The 4964-nt window shown below is 43.4% G+C and overlaps 1 protein-coding gene across 2 annotated transcripts in view; it reads left to right on the top strand.

The window, feature by feature from the left end:
• The first annotated feature begins 326 nt into the window (after nt 1-326).
• Nucleotides 327-4964, top strand: part of atp8b4 (ATPase phospholipid transporting 8B4) — a 49671-nt gene continuing 45033 nt past the window's right edge. Inside the window, exons 1-2 of one of the 2 annotated variants that reach the window (XM_063197088.1) lie at nt 327-382; nt 4166-4345. The gene's annotated coding sequence lies outside the window, so the exon portion shown is untranslated. Of the gene's footprint in view, nt 407-4165; nt 4346-4964 lie in introns of both variants that reach the window. The other variant, XM_063197087.1, reaches the window with a different exon arrangement.

The raw sequence follows: 4964 nt of genomic DNA, 5'->3' as shown, positions 1-4964 counted from the left end.
GAGAGAGAGAGGGAGAGAGACTCCTTGTGTGGAAGGACCTGCGTTAAAGCGAGTAGGTCCACCCCTGTGCCGTATGCGTTTATCATAAAAGGAGGGTGATTTTGGTGAGTCCTGGGCTATTTCTTCCTTTTATTCCTCCTTCAGTCGCATCATTGATAGTCGCGTGTGTGCTGTGCAGATTCTGCAGTGATGCCAAAGTGATCCGTACAGTATCTCTGTCCGTACGCACCACAACATCCATTCACATGCTCTTCTAGAACGTGTAGGGTCTGTGACACGACGAGGTTTACCTTAGTGCGGCACGCACGGTAATCATAAGCGGACTAATTTTTCACCTCATCGATCAAGCTGGGGAAATCACCTCGCCGACTCTATCGGCAGGGTCAGTTTTGATTGGTGGCCGGCAGTAAGTGAATGACAGACCAGGTTGTAGGCTTTTACCAGAGATTATTTAAGTATAGAAAGGTTTAAGTTTGAGATTCAGCAGAATCGCCTATAGCAGAGAGTAACTCTTTCAATTTGTTATAGGCTACCATTAGGTGCAGTTTATTACAGCATAGCCTATGCCATCAGTTTATTAGCATATGATATCTGTTTCTTTGTGTAGATAAATCAGTCAGCAATAAGTCAGCATGCAAGTGAAATAGTAAGTAACAGCTAAACATGTAAACCAAAGACAGTGTGTAATCACAATGCTCCACTGTGTGCTGTTTTCCCCCTGCATGTAGTGTATTGAAAAGATAAGTGATTCAGAGTACAGTAAGATTTGGAGCAGCAGCCTTCTCGCCTCTCCAATTTTCAATTTGCTTTTCTTTTTTACGCTGTCCTCCATCTCTTGTGCTCCCGTTTTTGTCCTCACTTCTTCTCCATCCATCTTTCCTTCCCCTTCGGTGTGGACCCCTGCCAGGTAACCCCCTTGGGCTTCTTTTCAGTCAGAGGAACAGGAAGGATTCACAAGGAAATACAGTAACTAGCCTACTTTAGCACCCTCTGAAGACACAATTTACCTCAGCGTAATTACAGATACACACTAACTCACTCTGTGTATTTGTTGGCATAAATACCCCATATACTGTACACTGTAACAAATAGCTGTTTATTTACGGCAATTCTGCAACAGCATTCTACTGTTTTTCGAAAGAACAGACAGTTACTGTGAAAATATTACTTTGAGTCACATATTGAGCATAAACAGTAAGTACTGCACAATAGCAGTATTCGCCGTTGTGGAAAAAACTAGAGATGCACCGGATCCTGATTTTTAGGATCCTGCCGAATACCAGATCCACTGAATAAGATCCTGCCGGATCCGGAACCGGATACCGGATCCTACAAAAGGGTTGAAACATATAGTCTACTCGCACACGTGGGCCCTTTTTATTACGTTGGCGCAAACTATTTTTTAGACTCATTGGCTTATTGCCACACTGCCTGCAATAGCCGCTTCCAAAGGGATTTCACTCCATGATTGGGGTTGTGAAAGACTGAAAAGCCTAGGCTAGACATGCACCAGACCCTGATTTTTAGGTAACATGCTGGATACCGGATCCACTGCTTAAGATCCTGCCGGACTCGGACCCTGTGAAAAACTCTATTATCCTGACGGATCCGGAACCGGAACCGGATCCGGTGCATCTCTAGAAAATAACAAGTTATTTTAGGCAGCACCATTGAAACCCATTCATCCTCCACTTGTCCGTGATCACCATCAAACTTCAATACCACCTGAAGAACTGAAGTCATTCTGACTGGTTAAAGATTATCTGATACTATAACAATTTCTAAGGGAACTACAATACTTTAAAAGTGCTTGATGCAGCAAAGTGTGAGTAGCACATGCATTTTGATAGTGATGAAAGTGTGAATGGCTGAAACATTTTAAGAACTTGTAACACTCTTGCAACAAGCAGCCCCATCTAAACCAAAGAGGCTTGAGATAAGAGGGCTTACTCACGTCATAACAGCGTAGTAGGAAATGATGGCGAGGGGAGTACGGAAATGTTATTCACTGTGGAACAGGTCATAGGACAGCGTGAATGTCTGTCAGCTGTCCTTAATTACCCCCAGCAATTACTGCTGACCAACAGCTGCCGTTAATTGGCCACAAATTATCCATCATGGTGTCGCCCCCACTGACCATGTGCAAGGGAGTACGAAAATTGTATCCATTGCACCCACTGACCAATGACCATGCGCAAGGGAGTTAATTTTCCATCCACTCGTGTCCTCAGGCAACGCCCCCGTACTACACCGTGGCCAATGCATTTCCCCCCAAGAGATTGTTCTTCTCTGTCTAATTTCTTTGGTCTAAACCAATCTGCTAATCAGTGCCTGGCCTCACCTGAGTAGGGCTGTTATGCCATTATTCAATTACGGGCGTCACCTGCCAAGGGCCTGATGACTCTGGTCACATGGTACTCTTGCACCTGTATATAAATCTGGACTATCAACACTTCAGTTGCTTGCCTGCCTGCTGGCTGGCCTGCATGGCACAGCATAGCACTTGTTTGCCTACAAGCTTGCCTACAAGCTTGCTTACATGCTTGCACATTTTCCTCTTTGTGAAAGCTTGCTGTATGTGGCATCATTTGTGGCATTGTTGCATATAATGTGCCTGCTGCAAATTAGGCATTGCTTTGAGAGCTAGCTTGTAGTGCTGCTTGTTTGCTGTGCTACTTGGTGCAAACTATATTTTTTTAAAGACTGACCAATGCTATATTCATCATTGGCTCATCAAGAGATACAGTAAAAAGCCCACCTTGCACACTATCATTGTAACATAGCACTGCATACTCTGAAATTTTATTCATGCCCACACTTTCAAAGGACCACCGCAAACCATTTTCTCAATACAGCATTGCGCCATAGTATCATGCTCAAGGCACACCAGTCATGGTGAACGATGGGAGGGTGGGGTGGTAACATGGCCAGGGTACCACAGTTATGGAGAATGATGGGTGGGGTGGGAAGTTGCCATGGCCATATTCATGAATACAACTATGACCCAGTATTTGCCTGTCATCACACAGTACAATTCAACTTTTAACTGAAATGTACTGTTATTTTTCTGTAGAGTACTGTTATTTAACAGTTCAATTGCTGCTGAAAAAATGTTATATACTGTGATACATTAAACAGCAATGAGCTGTATGTGATTTTTGGTGTGAAATAACAGTAGAATTACAGGTAAATATAATTGCCAGTAACTGCCGTTATTTTGCAGGGAAATTTTCTTAGAGTGTAGGCCTATCACATTCTGCATTCCTAACACACCTTCCTGCACGGTCAGCAGGGTTAGATTATGCTTCTCTGAATTTGCCCACTTTTGTTTTGTTAAGTGTATTTCTATGGTCTCCATACTGAGTCTTTTTCTGTAAGGGTACAGTTAGAGGTGTGGATTTGGACCCATTAACTTCAACTGTATCACAACAACTGGACATCCACGTGCCACTTCATCCCATTACCCCTGGGTCCATTCACGCTTTGCTTTAAAAAAACACACTTAAAAAAAAAAAAAAAAACACTTTTTTAACAGAGAGCAATAGGAGTGCACAGAGCAGCCTTGGCCAAGGCTCCACCACACCGGGGACCCCGTAACGATTACGGCCACAGGTCATTTCCCTATCCTCCTCGCATCTTTATCTACCACTTGCTTCCTGTCACCATCTCACACTGTCCTGTCAGTGGCATGAGAGCTCAGGGCATCGTTTACATGTGGAACACATCGTATTGGGTGACCTTCAACAAAACAAAGCAGACAGCAGAGCAAGACAGCAAACTGATATATGCAGAATACGATTGTTCATCACACTTTATAGGCTCTCCTCCAGTCTTGAGCTATTGACTTGGTCATCAACACCCCCCCACCCCCCTCCAGAGGCACCAGGGTCTGAGCTGAGAGGTTTCAGTGAGTTGTCAAATGGGCACCCCCTTTCATCAGCGTTTTGGGCATTTATGCCTTAATTTGAGATAGGACAGTGAGAGAGAGTGGCAGGAAATGAGCGGGAGAGAGAGAGAGGGTAGAAGGATAGGCAAAGGACCATAACGCCGTAATGGTATAGCGTCTTAGCTCATTTAGCCACCGCGCCCGTGCCAAGTGAGATTTCTGAGATGAATATTGTTGTTTACTAGATGTGTAGCCATGATGTGTGCTTCTTATTTTCAGATTCCAACAGCACATAGGCCATGCGCATTGTAACTCATGCACAAGAGCATCAGACATGCATGTTACCAGCATCAGTGTGGTGATGGGCTGTGGTCTGCGTGTGACAGCTCAGAGGAAAGCCTGACACCAGCTGAGGACATCCTGATGGTATGGCATTTTGGAAGAGGGACACTGACGTCGGTAAGAAGTATTTTATTTCTGTGTATTTATAGCCTACTTGTACTGTTATTATAACATAATGTAATTAACCAGAGGAAGTCAGAGATTCATGTTTTTTATTGTTTTTTTTTTTTTTTAATTCTCTCTGCACACACTGGCATTTATTACAATGAAACCGCTGGTATTCAAATAAGCATTTGTGTTAAAATTAATTCTATGATTAGATAAACCTAAGTGTAATATGGTGATTAACATAGGCTACATGTAGCATCTCTGCTGTGCCCTAACATCTGTCAAACCACTATCTCTCTTGTAAAAACTGAGAGAGGAAAAAAAAAAACCCAAAAAACTATTGAAGATAGAATGAAGAGCTGGCAGATGGAGTGCTTGTAAATGTCCTCTCCTGTAGACCACGCAGGTCATGTTGTAATCAAAGCATTACCATAATTCTCTGGTGGTCTACACACATGTCCTTATCTTGCAGTCAGGCAGGTCAAACGGTGTGCTGGGAATGTGAGAAAATGTGAGGAAATGTCTTTTGTGTGTGTGTGCACATGCAAAGTGTGAATTCGTGTACGCATGAGACTGTTTGAGTCATAGATTTTTTAGCGCATGTGAATGTGTGAATGAATGTGATGAT

Source organism: Engraulis encrasicolus, chromosome 4, assembly GCF_034702125.1.
Source record: "Engraulis encrasicolus isolate BLACKSEA-1 chromosome 4, IST_EnEncr_1.0, whole genome shotgun sequence".
Taxonomy (NCBI): domain Eukaryota; kingdom Metazoa; phylum Chordata; class Actinopteri; order Clupeiformes; family Engraulidae; genus Engraulis; species Engraulis encrasicolus.
Note: the sequence above shows the minus strand (reverse complement) of the source record. Positions and strands in the feature narration are given on the sequence as shown.